Source organism: Anser brachyrhynchus (assembly GCF_964034855.1).
Source record: "Anser brachyrhynchus genome assembly, chromosome: 6".
NCBI lineage: Eukaryota > Metazoa > Chordata > Aves > Anseriformes > Anatidae > Anser > Anser brachyrhynchus.
The window spans coordinates 33,500,226-33,518,503 of NC_137700.1; the positions used below are offsets into that span (position 1 = coordinate 33,500,226).

The 18,278-nt window shown below is 37.4% G+C and overlaps 1 long non-coding RNA gene across 1 annotated transcript; it reads right to left on the reverse strand.

Annotated features, from left to right (window-relative positions):
• Positions 1-1,028: 1,028 nt before the first annotated feature.
• On the reverse strand, positions 1,029-15,342 carry LOC308197200. Its single transcript, XR_013952670.1, has 3 exons — positions 11,233-15,342; positions 9,247-9,334; positions 1,029-1,404 (listed from the first exon to the last, which is right to left on the reverse strand). It is a non-coding gene; the product is annotated as an uncharacterized lncRNA (long non-coding RNA).
• Between the last annotated feature and the right edge of the window lie 2,936 nt (positions 15,343-18,278).

Consider the following 18,278-nt stretch of genomic DNA (forward strand, 5'->3'; position numbering starts at 1 on the left):
ACATTTCACAAAGCACTTTGTCAAGAATTCAGAAAGTTTATAAATTGGATTCCACCAGGTAAATAATTTAGTTTTCAACAAATCATTCTTTTCTTATAAAAATTTACCAACCATATCAGCCTTACAATACTTCACCTATGGCTTGCTGAAGCCTTTTTTAGAGCGGTGTATCTGTAGACCTGACATTCAGCTCTCCAGAATGCAGTATTTCAAAAAAGATCTGTAACTTCTGAATTACACACTGGATCAGATCCCCTGTCTGCAAAGGTAATATATTAACCTTTTTCAAGTTCAGTTGTCTTACCCTTATCCAGATGTTTTTCAGACTGTTGCATCAATATATTAACATTCATCAGTGTGTATGACATCTTGTAGTCAGGGTTGCCAAAGTTTTAAAAATATAAATAAATTCTCCTTATAACTTTAAAAGATTGTAGGATAGTTTTTTGTTGTCACGGGGAGGCTTAATACAATATGATTCTATAATTTCAGTGGGACATGAATGTAACCTAGAGTCATCAACTAAAATAAAACTAGAAAATACATACTAAAAGTTCTCCTGAGTGATTCTTTCCTGCCATATATTCTAATATTTTTTGGAAGATGTTAAAGCTCTTGTTGAACTTTGGATCAAATACAGCATGAGCAGTACCTTTCTTTCCAAGCATTTCAGTTCTCTTTGTTAAATAATGGATCTAAGCAAACCAAACATCTCTCATGTGAGGATGTTGAAATTAGACATGGTCCCTTATGGTTCATGTTCAGGCAAACCTTAATGGCAGTATAAAGTTAATATTGAAATGAACTTAGAGGAGAATATTTTAATCTATATATTTATGATTGGGCTGATTTCCCTTGCAGCTAGAGCAAAGAAAATAAGTTCTCCAGTGGTGATTTTCTTCCATTTTTAGTCTTTATATTCTAATGTCAATATGCAATGTTGCAAGATGGATATTTATAATTACTCTGATTTCATTAGCTAAAAAGCCAGAATTAGATGGTAAAAATTAGATTTTAATGAACAATTTCAACATGAAGTTATGAATTGGTGTCTTGAGGATATCATCATGACTTAGAAATGAGGCAAATTAGACAAGTCCAAAAGGGAAAAAATAAAAATGATAAGGTTGAGAAGAGATTAAAATAACTTCAAACACACGGAGTGGTGGAGGGAGTAAAGAAGAATATGTAATTAGCTTTAAAATTTTAATTCTTGTTTTAATATTGCAGAACAATTCTGGACAGTGTTGGCAGAAATTGAGGAAAAGACTTCAGTGTTAGGCCAACACCTGGCTGGGGAGAATTAAAGGTACCCAGCAGAGCCACACATACATGCTGCACATACATATTGACGCTCATCCATGAGTGAGTTTGGGTTTAGGCCAGGAAGAAGGCAGAGATGTTCTACAAAGAAAGATCTCAAATGAACCAATGGTTTGATGATTAGGGATTAAAAGAAACAATTCACAGTATAGTAAATAAAAACATACAAATAAGCAAAACCCCATTAATTTCTCTACCATGTACACTGCAGACCACAATATGAATTACAACCATACTGTGATGTACATCTGAGATGGACAGCTTTTGGCTGAAGTTTTTATGAACTGAATGGATGCATATGAGAAAGAAAGAGAAAGAAATCAATGCAATCAAGAGGTGATCTGATTTCTTAAAAGGTCAAACACTTGGAAAAAAAATCTGAGGTGTCCTGAATCCTGATGCAATATCATCCCCGTTAAACTGTGTCATGGCCTAAAGCAAATGTTCGGTATAACTGCATTTTTACTGCAGCCATTTTAAAATGATGGCTCTTGTGGTATCCGCATGTCTCATTTGTTATATACAGCCATGCAAGCCACACAGATGACTGTTAATGTTACCCTCTCTCCCCCTCAACTATTAAATAAACTCAGAAATTACAATGACATTAAAAACACTTTGAGCAATTTTATGTGATCATTAAGTCAGAATATTCCACTCTGGAGGCTTCTGCTATTCAGCAGCCTTGAAATTACTTAGATCAATTAAGTGCATTATATTTTATATGGAATATAGGAATGCCTTCTTTTTTTTCTCTTTTTTTTTTTTCTCTTTTTTTTCTCTTTTTTTTTTTCTCTTTTTTTTTTTTATTTTTTTGCCGCTTTGGGGAAATATAAATAATGAAACAAAGAGAATCTTCAACAATCTTTTTGTAGTCCTGTGCTGCTTTTCCCACTTCTGAATGTTTTCACTTGGTTGGGCTTGCTTTTTCTTTTCTTGGTGACATATAGTCATATTTCAATATAATCTGAACATTTTAGCAATAAGAAAGCCTAAAAATCTCTCTGGGTATGCCATCCCCTTGTTCTTAGGTGACACAGAAATAAGGTGTGTAAAATGGGATCTTTTCATTAATTCACATTGAAATTAGGAGCCTATTTGCTATTTGCTGTGCATCCTGGAGAAGATCTTCCAAAGGGTTCTTCATTTTATCACGGATCTCTCAAAATACTCTGTATCCACTGACCGCACAGAGAAAATCTGAGAGTCCCTTTCATGAGATGGGTCTCTGCTGGGGGTGTTGGTGTCAGAATACTGAATTAAAAGTGCAGTAGGGGGATCAGGCAGAAGTCAGAGTGATTCATCAAGGCAGGCCACTGGCAAATTCAAGACTATAACCCAGGCCTTTTAATGGATAACATAAATGGTAATGCCCCTTTAGGGAGAATGACATATGAAAACATCAGACTTCATCATGAGCTGAAGACTATATTAATTAGTTCATTCATTAGTTAATGATATTAATCAGTGTAATATTGTTTTCATTGTGATGTGTTCATTTATATTTTATTCAGACTCTGGTCTGTTTTCTTTGCAGTTAATCATAATCTTTATTACTGGTGATTACCAATTTAGGAGAATGTTTATAGCCTCCAGTGTTGTCTAGGGATATGACCTTGCAGGAAAGGTCATTAGTCATTATCTACTGCTAATGATTATTGCCCAGGTAGAACAATTAGGTGGTCAAGTACGATGCAAGGGTGGCTTCAGAGAAAGCATAGCTTTCTGTAAACTGGAAGGGCTAGAAGATTGTTTTCTAGCTTACAAGGAAGCCAGTTGAAAAGCTGTGTAATTAAATTCATTGTGTGCTGTATCCATTCTGCAAAACATAATAAGACTTACCCAGAAAATGGATCTGATAACCCAGTTCCCAGTGCCACGCTAATTCTCAGGCTGTTGTGCAGCCCAGCCACTAAATTATAGTTACGCCAGATTAATGAGTACCATTCTCCATAAAACTAATATTTGATGTAAATGAAGAGGATTAGCAAGGAGTTATATGGTGACTTAAGTGGGAGGAAACACATTTTTAAACAGGGAACTTAGGACACATAAATTAAAAACCAAGGGATTTGCATTCAAATATCAATAGCCTACTACAGCAGGTATGGCTTTGCTTTGCCTTGGCACTGAAATATGTTTGCAGAGATAGGGTTGTGCTCTGCTAGGTGCAGTTGAACTTCCTTAGGTATTTCAGGAGTCATCACCTTCTACATTATAAAAGCCAGAAGGGACCCACTGTGAGCTTCTAGGGCATTACATATATAATGTGGATGTTCCAACCTCCTTGAGTGACATTCTTCTTAAGCTTTTTAAAAAGATTTTTAGGAAATAAAACCAGACAAAATCTATGAACATTTGATGGTAATCTAAAATTGCACAGTGATGCTGTGAGAGCTCTTGTTACATTATTCTAATGATTAATATCTTCCCTATTAAAGAGTGTTTATCTTACCACACAGATTGTTTGTTTAACTCTGGATTCTAATCCCTGGGTTTACTGTAGCTTTATCAGCTTGATTTTCAATAGTGAACTCCTCCCCACTGAAATCCCTATGAACTGGGATGAAGCTACCCCATCTCGTTTATAAACAGATAGATTGAATTCTTTAAATATTTCTCTTTTGGGAATGTTTTTCAGTACTTCTCCCATTCCTCTTTTCAGACCAATTGGCAGTATTCTTCCTGAATTACAAACCCTAATCCTGGACATGTTATTCCTGCAGTATTATCAAATGTTGAGGAAATGTATCATCTTGAGCTTTACTCAGAATTCCTTTGGTTATATTAGAATGCGCATTTTTCACCAGAGTCTTGTTTGTAGCATAATTTTCACTTGATTCAAGAACATATGTCCTTGTTTCAAATTCACCACAGCAAAATTATTCTCTTCCTCATATATGTGGTTTGTAGCTATGTCTAGCCTTTTCATTCCTCTTCTGTTCCTGCTGGGATACATCAGTTACACACAGGGGTTAAGGTGCAAGGACCTTTGAAGCAGGAACCCAGAACCTATATGGTTGTACATCAGGCGTGCTGGGTGATTCTGCAACTGTGTGAATGCCAGACAGCCCAAGCAGCAACTCAAAATACATTTAAGTGAACAGAACAGGGGGATGCTATTTGTTTGCTTTCTCTTCAGAAAGATGGAGGAATGAACTACAGATGGCTAAATATTTGTTTCTTATATTCTTCCTAAAAATACGTGTGTAATGGATACTGTCTGGAATAGAGAGGCATTTGTTCTGATCCAGAATGGCAATTCTTGTCTTCAGGGAGGGGGGAGGGGAAGAAATGTAATTTACCAAATAGGAAAATATAGTAAATTAAAATCCTGTGCCAGCAGGAACAGATAAATACTAAAATAAAATAAAATAAAATAAAATAAAATAAAATAAAATAAAATAAAATAAAATAAAATAAAATAAAATAAAATAAACACTGCAGCAGCTGAGAAAGGCATTCAGGAGCCACAGAAATACACAAAGATTTCTTTAAGTGATGCTGTTGGGGCTCCCTGTACCTTGCTCAGTGTTGGGCTTTGATTGCAGCCCTCCCCTCTAACTGACAAAAGTTTGTGGACCTGTGCATAACACTTGCCGTCTTGGACGCTACACCAGAGATTGAAACAAAGATCTCTACAGCTGAAAACTTGGGTGTGCCCTAATACTCTAAATGCAGCCACTATCAGCGACAGATGCTTTCTGTGAAACTGGTCTGCGGGTGTTGCCATGTCCTCTCTGCCAAAGACTTACAGAGCACAAGCTTATTAATACTCACTAGTCCCAGCAGGCTACATAGCTTTGAAGACATCATGCTTCACTTTGTGAAGAAGGATGGTAGAGGAATCATAAGCAAGACAGAGTCAATAACTTACTTGAAACTGCTATCAGCTTACATTTATCTCCCCCTGTACCCTGCTGTAGTGTTTTGTTTGTTTGTTTGTTTGTTTTCCCCAAACTGGTTCAGAGCATTTGCAATCAGAATCTCCAAATAATCTCTCTTTCTCCATGCCAAGGTATCTTTAGCAATTACTTTGCACAGGCTTAGTATATTTTTCTAATTAGAAGAAGTGCCATGGATGCTTTTCTGTTGCTTTCTTTTTTATTTGGTTAATACACTTAGTGTGTGTGAATGCGCGTCTGTATAATGTTCTGTTAATGTGACATTTATTCTCCTTTCCTTCCAGCCCCTCCTCAAGCAAGTCTGCAAATCAATCTGGTTATGTGTTTAATGCAAGTTATCAATCATCTTTTCATGAGCAAATGGTTTCGTATTAAGGGGAAGGAAACATCCTAATGTATTCATTCTATTATTGTTCCTTGGAAAAGATCCAGATTTGCAATAAACCAGTGATTGGAAACGCACAAAGTATTTTAATATCCTAATTATTTTGATTTAACTTCCTCTAATAGTTTAAATTGATACTGAATTTGTTTAGAAGCCTTTACAAAGGGACCCCCCCCCCCCCCCAGAAACACAAGCTGAACTTAAGCTGAAGACAAAATATATAGTTCATATTCCAAGTTGCCAATGAATGAGCTTTTGTATAAGTAAGCCAGGTGAAAAGACAACAACAACAACAAAGCAAACAAAGCTTCTATATATACATTCAATTATTTTTTAAAAACTTAATCTGATTTTAAAAAAAAATGTTACAATGGCAATTTTTTCTGTCTCCAGGAGATGATAATCAGACACCCACTGACTTCCTACATTGCTGACACTAACATAGATTTGACTGTATAGAAAAATTTGCAACTTTCTCTGACATTGTTTTTTTCGTATTATCTCCACTTTTATCCTACTGTTACAGTCATGCATTGTACTTTTTACATAAATTATTCTCAGAATACTTCAGTCTATAAAATCAGTTAAATCCTCTCATTCCCAGACTTTCTCAGTGTCCTTTCACCATCTGGAGGGGCTAAGAAGATTTTAAGATGGTACTATTCAGTCCTCCAACGGATATCTCAGAAACTTTAGATGCTGTTTCTAGAAGGTTTATTGCTGCAGTGAAGGTCCATGAGACACCTCTGGCATATGGACTAAGCTCTTTTTAAGGACTCTGTACAAGCACAATAAAGGTATTGTCAGACTCCCTGTGAGCTAAGGCCAGCAATGTAGCCAGAAAGTGTGTGAGTCTTAGTATGCTAAGTCTTCTCTCAGTCTCTTATGGTACTAGGGATATCAATAAAAGCTACAGATTTTTGGCCCACTATACTCTTGGTACTACAGGCATAGTATGAAGCCATCCTTGGCTTGACGAGCTCAGATTCACATTCTTCCTTTGCTGAGATGATCAAGCCTACATCCCCTCCTATTCTAAAAAACTTCTTGACCATTAAGATCCTTGAAAGAGAGTGAGGCACTGTTTTTCCTTCCTGTTGAAATTGCACACTTGGAGACTAAAAGCAGAAAGGGGATGTGTTTGGCCTGGGAAGGAGAATGAAATGGGTCCAAGTTCATGTGCTAAGGCCTTACCATACATTTTAATCAATCTCCAGGGAACCATTTTAAATGATTTACCCACAATGCACCACTCCTCACATAGATTATGTTAATATGGTTTATGAATGTTGGTTCAGGTTATCTTTTTCATATTCTGACCAGATAACCTTTTGTGTTTGATTTGGAACTTTATCTGGGGAATCATTTTCAATCTCCTTCCAACAAGATAATGCTACAGTTTTACACGCTTCTGACTCCACCAGAATCACTGGCATTATACTGACATAAAATCAAAGCAGTGGAAGATGGAAAAAAAAAAAAAAAGTGAATAAGATCTCTCTAATAAATTAAGAATTTATGCCCTATAATCGTTTTGAAAATAACTGTAGCTTGACAATAGCTATTGCCTGTAAATGAGCATCCATGGATATCACATTACTTATGAAGGAATTTCATGATGACCCAAAAGTTTCTCAAAAGCTTTGGCTGAACCTTGCTCATAAAATTAATTTTGAACTGCTAATTTGACACCTTTTTTTTTTTTTTTTAATGCACATTAATTCATGATATAAATTTTTACTTGCTGAGGTTTTTTAAAAATTTCAAACAGCACTGGAGTTTGTTTGAGAAATGTACTCTCTCTATATAAATATACTATAATTAGAATCACCATGTTTTAATGCTTTATTTAGTTGCAAGTGAAAAAATGTGTCATGTCATGCCATGACATTTTATAAGATCACGTGAATGAAGTCCTCGAAACTAATTAACTGTATCATTTTGCCACCTAGCTTTAGGGCAAAAGTTTACACTGCCTGTGTTAGCTTGCTTTGGCAGTAAATGGGTGAGTGGCAGAAAGAGTCATTTCTGAAAAATAGTCAGGAATGGTCTTTATGCTGAATGAACATCCACTTAGAAATAACCAGTAATAAGCAGAAGGCACTACTTAAGATTTTTAGAGAGAAATCTGAATTCATAGCATTCTTTCTTTTGAATGACATCTGATTTCAAAGTGATTAGCCTGAAGATGAGCAATTTGGTCTCTGGCCTAAAAAGATGAAAAATCTTGAACCTGAATTATGACCTGGAGCATTCTGGAAATGGGATATCCACTACTCTCTTCTTTCTGAAACAGGACCACTCTGAAGTGCAAAATTCATGGTGGTAGTAAATAAGAGCAAACATGACTGTGAAGGACAGGACATGACACACACAGCGAAGACGGGGAATTTTGACATTTTCATCCCTATCTAAGGAAATTATAAAGAGGAACTAGAAAAAAAACATCCTTCATGCATGCACTAATCAGCAAAATATTACACAAAGAGTAGACAGTACTCAAAGGAGTTGGTTTCATGTTTGTATTAGCATTTTCAAGACTTTCTCAGACTGCTCTCCCTGGATCAGCATCTTTCTCAGCAACTTTGGCAGCATTTAGGCAGCACTAAGTGACTCTGCTTCAGTCTGAACCATACTAGCAATATCTATGGGCCAAATGAAAGTGCTCCTGTACATATGCAGTGCTTAAACACATGCACATACAAAGAACTTTTTTTTCTGGTTGCCCAGGGGAACAGCCTGTAAGCTCAGAGGTGATCAGGCAATACATAGCAACCAGCCCTCTGGACTGAGATCTGCAGTTAAACTGTACCTAAATCCACTTTAGATGGAATTTCTGCATTCTGGATTTTGTCATGACTGTTCTTTTGTCAGTGATGCAGTGAAGGGAGCAAAGCATAGTTTGTTGCTGCTGTGAAGGACAGTGATGGTAGACTACTAGACTGATCATAATGAAAAGGCATTTAGTATAATAGTGATAACTTATGTGTTTTTATTTTTATTTGTGTGTGTGTGTGTGTATGTTTATCTTGCTATCTACCTGTCAGATAATAAAGTTTATGATTTTCTGTATTTGTCTGATCTACTGACCTATGATCTAAGTTTTCTATTGATGCAATCATCTTTTCCCAAGTATATAAATCAGTTTCTTAATGCAAAATTTTCCTCCTTGAAATAGTTACAGATGAAGTGTCCCTCTGCTCAGTCTTTTATGATGTGCCTGATAATTGCAGTATTTTCTTTTGACTGTTGTAGCAATGCCTTACCCACTCCACATTCTCTTTGAAGTAATCCACCCTCACAAATGAGGACACTTCAGCTTTTCTTTTTTTTTTTTAAAGTCTATTGCTTATCCAAAAAGTTGGTAGATTTTACAGACATCACATTTTCATTGGTAAAACAGATGGAAGCCACTGGAAAGTGCCTAACCCATGCAAGATGTGATCCTGAAGAAAATGATGCCTTTGGATTTGTATGAGGGAATCAAAATCAGTGATTCGGTGTGTGGTGTGGGGGCTCTTTTTGAATGCATATTTGTGATTAAACATGAGCCTTTCAGTTCTCTGTTGTGCATACTCCTTCTGTACTTGAAGAAGTTTCCCTCCTCAGAGAAGCAAGGTTGCAGATACTCACCAGGGCATCCTGCTGGTAAAGTGGATGTAAGTTTCTCCATTTGGTAGCAGTCTTCTTTGCCTCTGACAATGGGAGTAGATTTATGGTCCTAGAACCACAGCAGATCACAGCAAATTAAACCTCTTTGTGTGTTCCACCCCATAGTGCAGATGTACATTATGTACACTCATAAGAGATTTTTCAATTGGAATTGCTTTTTAGTTCTTTTATATGGCAAACTGTCTTTTTTTTTTTTTTTCCCAAGGAGTCCTTCGATGCATGCCTAAAAACAAATTTCCAAATCCCTTCACCAAACTGCTTCTCCTTTTCTTTCTGTTTCTGCCCCTCCCTTTCCTTCAATAATAGTGAAATCAATTCGCATCATAAGCTAAATGCAACTTAATGTATTTACAACTTACATAAAGAAAATCATATTGCAAACTAAATAAGGTAAATGAATAGTGCATGAACTGCTGCCATCTCTTGGTTATATTCATCACTCCAAGTATTCTGGAAGTATCCATCTAAAGAAGGAATATTAGGGCATTTCATTGTATTATTTTCTCTTTCGCTTCACATGCAAACTTGCAAACACAAAGCAAGAGACCATTTAATATTTTTCTCATGCTATTGCTGAAATTGTCTGTTGCAACCATAAAGGTAGTGTTTAAACTCTTCTGATAACATATTTCGTGTGATTAAGCTATGCTCTTTGTCCTACTTTGCTGTGGATTTTTCTTTTTTTTAATCTCTACCTTTGTTAATTTTTTTTTTAATATTTTTACAGAGAGAAAGAAAGAATTTTATTACTTTGGCATTCTGATAATGAAGGACATGAGAACAAATAAAGGGAAAGGCAGTGGTAGTAGGGAAATACATCTGCTTAAGTGAAACAAGATGAATTTACAATATTTTTTTTCCATGTCTGAAGCATAAACACTAATTCTTTGTTTTATCAAGATGTGTACTCTGATTAGAAGCTCCCTGAAGATAATGGCAGTTGAAAGTAAACTCCAGTTGACTTCACAAACATTCAGATGATTTCTGGTGAAAATTATCAGTTTTTCACTGAAGCTGTCAGTGGAATGACATTGGTTTCTCCCACCCATACTGATCACCACAATCGCTGCATGTTTAATCAGTTCCTGCTGATTTCAGTAGGACATCAATTGACCTTTTCTAGGTCAATTGCAATGTGTGGACAGCTAAAATATCCAGTCTGAGCAGTCATTAGATGCCCTCTGAATGATGATATGGATGATGAATAGGAGCACAGTCCTGGCAATCTCCCAATGACTGCCACAGAGACAGGATTTTCACAAGTTTTTTTGCTTCATCCCAGCCCTGGGTCCTGTTCCTGTTGATGTCATACTTGTTTTTTAATACTACATGTTTGCTGCAGCCATTAGGATGAGGATTAGGTCCTATGGCTGTGCCATAGTGTATCATGTCAGATGCAGTGATGGAGAAGGATCAACTGCCTGTACCAAAAATACAAATGCAGATCTGAGATCAGACTAATTAAAGGACTCCTGAGTTAGGCCAAAGGTTTCATTAACACTCAGGCTATAATTAGCAGATGCTCTCACTTTTCTGAGTGAGGAGGATTATCCATGGTCTGTCTTGTGAAGGGGAAGCAATTAGGCACTGCCATCATTGTGACAAGCACTTGCTTATCATGTGCTACTGAAAACACCTAGTTGAACTGAGGCCTCACAAAATGCCTGGAAGACCAGAAATTGCTTGGTCTTCCCTTGGCTCCCTAGATAGCTACAGTCATGGCTGAAGATCTTGTTCCAATGGGATGGACATTATTCTGCAGTCCGGGGCCAATGACTCATTTAACTGTCTTCCTGTTGTTGTGACTAAATAGTATAATTGTATACAAACTCCGTTAAAACCCCTGGCATTAAGTTTGAAAGGACTTGTAGAAAGGAACAACATCTTCTTGTGTAGCAAGTTTTGCTTCACTAGTTTTTATTCATGAGCTTTTACATGACAACTTACCACAGCTTGATTTTTCTTACTCACTGAAGTGATTAAAGCACTATCACCCTGGAGGTTTCTTTGTCTGCACATGTCGCCGCCACCATCTCAGCTTCCTCCAAAGCAAGGGCAGAGGCCTAGTGTGCTGGAAATTTGGCAGGGTGAGGTTAGTTCTCATTTCACAGAAGAGCTATCCTGCATTCTCTCTTTTAGACTTGCTGAATTTTCTTCCTGATGACTTGATTAAAGGATTTAAAAAAAAAAAAAAGTAAATCTGATCTAGAAGAGCATAGTATATATCATGAAAAGTGTTTCACCCTCAGAGTTGTTCAAAGATAGCCAAATAAGTGTATGTTTAGAGGTAAAGCCCTGTAGAGCCAACACATGCACTGCGATACACAAAAGCACTGTTTAGCTTCCCGTATAGCAGAGGGGGCTCAGAGCTTTGATATCTCCACACAGCAACAATTGTGACTTTTCATCTACATTTCATGTATTCTAATGATGAGGGTGGGGGACAGGAGGGAAGAAAGAGAGATGTGAAAAAAAGAAAAAAAAAAGAGGCTGAAGTAAAGCATCATTTAATTATTAGAAAACACTGATGAGCTTCAGGCTGAGAGCTGAACTAAACCAATCTGATGAGCCAATACTTTGCAGGCATGAAAACATGTTGAAAAGCCACTGCAGAAGTATAAGTAGGACCACCAGTGCTCAGATCCTGTTACTTAAGCAGTGCTTTTCTCAAACTGCTTAGTCCACTGGTGCTTCCCAGAAGGGAGGATTTCTTTGGGTAACTTGTGGAACGACTTATCAGTAGGCAGTCTGCCTGAGGATGCAGAATTTGCAGTTATTATTGTAGCCTTTTCCTTCCCAATAACCTGCTTACAAGGGATTACATGACATTGCTCAAAGAGCAGGCAAATGGCCCTCATAAGCCTATAAAAATGTCTTTCCAGCCTATATCTTAATTTTTTATTTTTATTTTTGACAAATCCAGGACATTTTTTAAAAGTCCAACCCTAGAAGCAGGTAAATTCACATTGACAGGTTCCTTCTGGATGTGAATACCTAAAGTGTAGCTTCCAAATTGCTCTTCCACTGATCTTTTTTCCACCTGTCATTATACTAAATGCTAAAAAATGTTATGCCATTAACTTTTGTGTTCAAACTCAGATAAGTCTTGGTGGCTTCCAGACCCCCTCCAGAGACTCATCTTTCCTACATAGCTGCGGCTGTAGAAAAAAGAGGAGAGCTGTGTTCTTGTTCATTAATCTGGTTATTGAATGATATTTCTCTCATGAGAAAGCTCCACAGAATCCTGTAGAATACTTTTTATTTTCTAGAATAATTCACATTCTTCTGAAAGTGACTCGTCATGCCAAAAAGGATATGAGCGCTTTTCTTTAACTAAGCATAGATGTCTTTCTAAAGGAAATTTTCCAGCTCAGTCAGACACCACTAAGCTCAAAGCAGGAACTGGACTGAAAATTTCTGGTTTGTGTTTTGTTAGAGTTCAAGTCTTAATCATTCCATCTTCGCTGGGTCTTTGCTGGCTGGAAGCAGGAGAAGGCTGAGAAATGAGCTACCTCCAAAAGCTACCTCCCTAGCTGCCCTGGTCGAAAAATGTCTGAAATGAGGATGAGCTTGGGTTCCCTATGAAAGTCTGCATGTGCAGTACGGAGTTTCAGAAGATTCCTGCTATGGTACATTATTCTGGAGAAAGATCTTAGACTGAGAGATAAACTCTCTTTGCTACACTTCAAAGTAAAAAGGGCAGCATGGCTGGACTCTTGTGAGGTCTCCTGAGCTCTCTGTAACAAACACTGTTGGCTGCTATGACCATCTCAGCAACAGAGATGATAGAAAGGTTTTTTTGCTGTTGTCCTGCTCTGGTGAATAAAAAAGCTCAGTGAGGAGAAACAGAGATTTCATTCTGGTGAAAATAAAATATTTATAACTAAACTAAAAACTGAAAGGAAAACAAAATGAGAAAAAAAATGGCAGAAATTCTCTCAAATCAGTGTACAGTGTTGTTCCTACTCTCCTAAAAATAATTATTTGAATTATTTACTGTTCATTAAAAGAGATAATGTCAGTTTGGCCTATCAGCAGTGATAGAGCATTTGTGAATAGTAAAAATATAGACCTTGTCAATTATGACCTAGGTACATTGACCTATTGATGTGAACAAGGTTTAGTGCTTACAGTCTGTGGGTAAATGAAGGATGTTGGTTTCTGAGGTGGCCAAGTACTGCATTCACTTTTAGAAAAATAAATTAAAATCCTATTTAAGAGGATGTTTTATTTACTTTTTTTTTTTTTTCTCTCTACAGCTGTGAAGGTAAAAAGCATTTCCCTGATGATATTAAAATAATGTTTAAATGCAATTCCCTGAGAAGGCTGAGTAATTTTAAATCCTGACTAAGGTATTTAATTTGAAATTATTTAAGTGCTTATTTGGCTGAAAAGGATTTTAAAAATAAGATCTACTTATTAATCTTTAGGCTAAGGAAATATGCTAGTGAATTTAATTAAGAATGGGATTCTTTACCAGTTTCATTCCAGTAGTAACCTGCAGGTTTGTAACCTGGTAATTGATATGTCTGCAGGTTAATATAATAATCACGATGACATTTGCAACTAATAAGAACTTTAATCAAAAAGCAACAACAAGAAATAATTGTTAACAATAGTCCTTAGTGTTCACAGAGGTTTATTGTTTTGGGTGTGTTTTTTTTTTTAAATTTATTTATTTTTGTTTTGTTTTTCTCATTGGAGGAACCTTCATATTATTAATAGTAATTATGCATATTATCAATAGTGTTGATATTACATTGTTTATTTCAAAAATCTACACAATGTGTAGCTAGTGTTTTAGTATTGAGCAAGTTTCATAAGGGGAGACTGTCTGGCAATTTTTATCAGTAAAATTGTCTGATAAAGGAATTGGGTTTTTATTTTTATTTATTTATTTTTTCTGTGTTTTCTAAAAGGCTTTGAGTTGCTATTTTAGGAAAAGAAGAAGGGGAAAAATTTTCTTAAAACCAAACAAAACAAAACACAGTTTCTGATTTATCAATAAAATAGTAATATTTTTGAGAAAAGTATTTGACAGTTTATTTGGGGGGTTTAATTTGTTTTCTGAAATGATACTTCATTTTTTAAAAATATAAGGTATCTGGTATTAAAAACACAGCACTCAGTGACCCATTTTTAGTGAAGTGATCCATACTTGTTGAATACTTCAACAGCAAAGTATTTTCAACATATATGGTGAGGGTTTTTCCTTACAGTCCTCAGAGTTGCTGTCTCAGCAGGTAATCTACTGTACCTCAGCAATTAATGTGGCAACTAATGGGGTCAGTTTGAAAGACAAGGGAGGAGTTTTCCATGTAGAAGGCTTTAGGAACAGCTTTGTTGTGGACACTGCAGCAGTGTGAGAAATTAATGACATAATGTGTTATCTGATGTGGTTTGTGGTGGGTGGACATGGCACATTGAGCTCCAGACAGTACTTCTATAAGGAATTGCACCTCTAAGTCTTCCTGGCTACAGAAGCTCTCCCAGAAACCATTTCAGCTGCATTCCTACACTTTCTTGGTTAGATGCAGTGTTGTTCTCCATGGTTCACTACCTTCGCCACCTTACCTTAGCTGAGACTTTGCTTTATGTCAGTGGTTATCTAAAATGGCACTGGTCCTTCCAAAAGCTGTCTGTCAACACAGCAGCGAAGGCCTGGAGAAATGCTGGAAAGCTTCAGATAGGAAATGCAATTCTGCTACAAAACGATCTGTCCTCATCACGTGACCATTCCCTTTCGCCCCACTCTCAGCTGGGAATTTCTCAGCTAGGATGCCCGTTCCAAAGAAGGCTGGGGAAAACATCCTAGGGGTGTAGGATAGGAAGAGAGCACATCAACCACTGCATCAGGTTCCCTGCCATCTCAGGCAATCGCATCAGAGCAAGACCTGGTGAGATAATGAGGAAAGGGATTGCTGTGGATTACAGGAGGGAAAGGTAAGCCCCAGGACAGTCTCTTTCCCTGGAGTCCACTTCCTTTCTTTCTGCAGAGGCATATATATGCAGACCATGCAACGGCTGAGCAGTGGAGTTTATTCCTGTATTTTTTCCATCCTGGGTTCAAGCAATCATGATAAGGTTGTAAATAAGTTAATCAGTGAGTGACAATGCTCGCAAGGTAAATGCTTTCATCTTGCAGACTTGCTGCCAAATTCTGTATGACAATAGGCCTTGACAATTGTGATAGTCTCTCAAGCCCAGGCTTGTAACAAATATTTTAAATTCATCTGGCCTTCAAGAAGAAGAAAGCTTTTTAAGTTCTTTGAAAATATGATTAGAATTCACACAAAGGGTCCTCTGTATGCTTCTAAAAGTTTTCTTTTAGTTGTACACTTTTCTGTCCATTGGAAAAGCACTCAAATATTCAAAGATGCCAAAATCAAAGGCTAGCTAGCAACCAGTTAATCCCACCAGCAGGTGTCTGTAGATAGCTGGTGAAGACTCTTTGTAGACGTGATGTTAATGCTCTTTCAGGCATCATCTAGTGAAAAGGAAAATGGAGACGAAAGAGTTTTTTTTTATTATTATTATTATTATTCTTTCCCTAGGTGCTCAAGTCCTAGCTTCTTGATCATTTAATTTGTGCGTGATTTTTCATGAATACTAAGGAAAAAATAAAAAATAAAAAAGATCTGAAAATAGAATCCAGTTCCAGAGCTACAAATACTTGTCATCTGATTTCTCCTTGTTCTCTGTTTGTTTCTCAACAGTCGAGACTTTTTTTTTGTGTGTGTGTGTGTGTGTGTGAGAGAGAGAAGTTTTGATAAAAAATGCACCTTAGTATCTTGCTACAGATGATATGGAAATCAGAATTTCGAAAGTAAGCCAATGCAATAATCTGTTTTTAGAATCTTGTTCAAACAAGTCAACAAAATAATGTTGGCTGCCTTCAGTATTATCATCTCAATTAAAAAGGATAATTAGGGGAAGTGTTACATAGATGAAGGAAAAGTTCAAGTAAAACTAAGAACTGAAGGTAAATTTCCTCTCCCTGAAATCAGAACATTCCTTGTAATTTGGGGAGAAAATTGTAACAATTACAGGGAAAATAACAATTTATTTTAATTAACAAAAATATTTATATTAACAGGAAAACAAAACAATGTGGAGGGATCATAATTTCATTCTCTTTAAAAGCTGCTGAACATATTCATCGAATATCATAACATCCACTGAGTATTTGAGGAGTTTCAGCAGCAGGTCTCAAGTGTTTATCCCCCTTGTTTATCCTGAAATCTTCCTGTAAAAAAGGAAGGCTTTTGTTATTTATTAAAAGGATGAGACAACTTTAAAAATAAACAAACAAACGTAAAGAAATAGTTTCTCTTTTACAGAAAAACATGTAAGCCAGCTGATGTCTCTCTTTGCGTACCCTCGTGAAATAAGAGGAAGCCCCACAGCAACAGGCAATGCAATACAGTTGCTTGTCTATGAGCAGCTGACCACGCTCTCCCCAGTATCTCCTTTTCAGGTCAAGGTGGCATGAAGATATGAGAAAAAAAAATCCAGCATTGAAAAATGAGTCAATGTGCATGATTGTGTCAGCCTTTCTGATGTGGTGCTGTTGGCAGCCTAACTGTGGAGCTTTCCTTTGTGGCCAGATCCAAGGTTAGGTCGGCACGCTGGCTCTGACTTTGCTTTGGGCTTAGCTAAATGGGCAATGGATATTAATAGCTAGACTGATGTGTTTTAAGACTTCAAGAAACAAATCTCTGAACAAAGGAAGGCCTTCTCTCTTGTCCATTAGGGATATGTTTTTCAAAGTCAAAGCATCAAATAGAAACTGCTTTCTGTAGCTTTGAAAATTTCCTCCCTAAACTGTAATAATTTTGGATACAAGTTGTCTTTCATCCAGTGACAGTTAAGAGTGTCAGGGACTCCAGTCACTAATGGAATGTAAATAATTAACCAAATGATTCTCCTTAAAGTTCATCTGCAGTGGAAAACACTTCTATCTATACAAGTCAACACAGCAGCGGGAGGAAACCTACCCCATGAATGGCTCCTCCAAGTTTTCTTCTAGAAATCAGTGGCTCAGAGGTTTGTCTCTCCAGTCCTCTGGTCGTACAACAGGGTCTGAAGAAGGATTCTGTTGCACCTTTCTTCTGATCTCTTGAGGAAATGCTTTCCAGAGACAGACATTGGTGCAGCTAGTTAGAGAATCACACCTTAGAGCAAACAGCTTTGCCTCACTCATCAGGCCACAGAAGAATGTGAAGAAACCAGTGCAACAGAGCTGCAGAGGAGCATGAAGGAGAGGACAATGCTCTTTTGAATCTCATACTCCCTCGGTAGGACTAGGCAGGTGTGGAAAGCAGGGAAAAGAGCTATTTTTGTGTGAAACATGGTGCAAATACTGCACACAGCTGCCATTTCTCTACGGTCTTGTCTCATCCACTCACCAGAGGTGGCATCAGGCAGGATCTGCTTAAAATGGGCAGTGTTTGTAACACCTTTGTGTGCTACAGAGGTGGAGGAGGATTTCCAGCTTCAGCCTAAATGCCAAGAGCAGGACTCTGAGGCTGCCTGTGCCCCAGAATGGACCCTACAGTCTTGTGTGCACCACAGCTGCAGAGAGATGAAAATGCTGCATCCCAGGCCATACTGGTATGGAGGTGTGAGTTCAGCCCCTCAGTTCAGCGTTTCTCTCCAGTGGCAGAATAAGGATGTTCCTCCCATGCAGGAAGGGTTCACAACCGAAGGGTTTCTCCCTCGAAGCACTTTGTTATACTACATTTAAATGTGCTGTATGTATTATTCATCTTTTGCAGCAAGAGCCGAGACAGCTGTCAGTCCAATTTGCGTTTCAGAGCTCTACCCTCCAGCTGCCTCTGGGGGGCATGATAACGGATGACATGGTGCATGGAACAAGTGGCCCACGCTACTGGGTTGGGGAGCAATTATTTGCCACGGTAGCTGCAGTCCTAGAAACACTACCACAACCAGTGTCATATAGGAAATCTGGAGGACGATTTTGTTACCAAAAG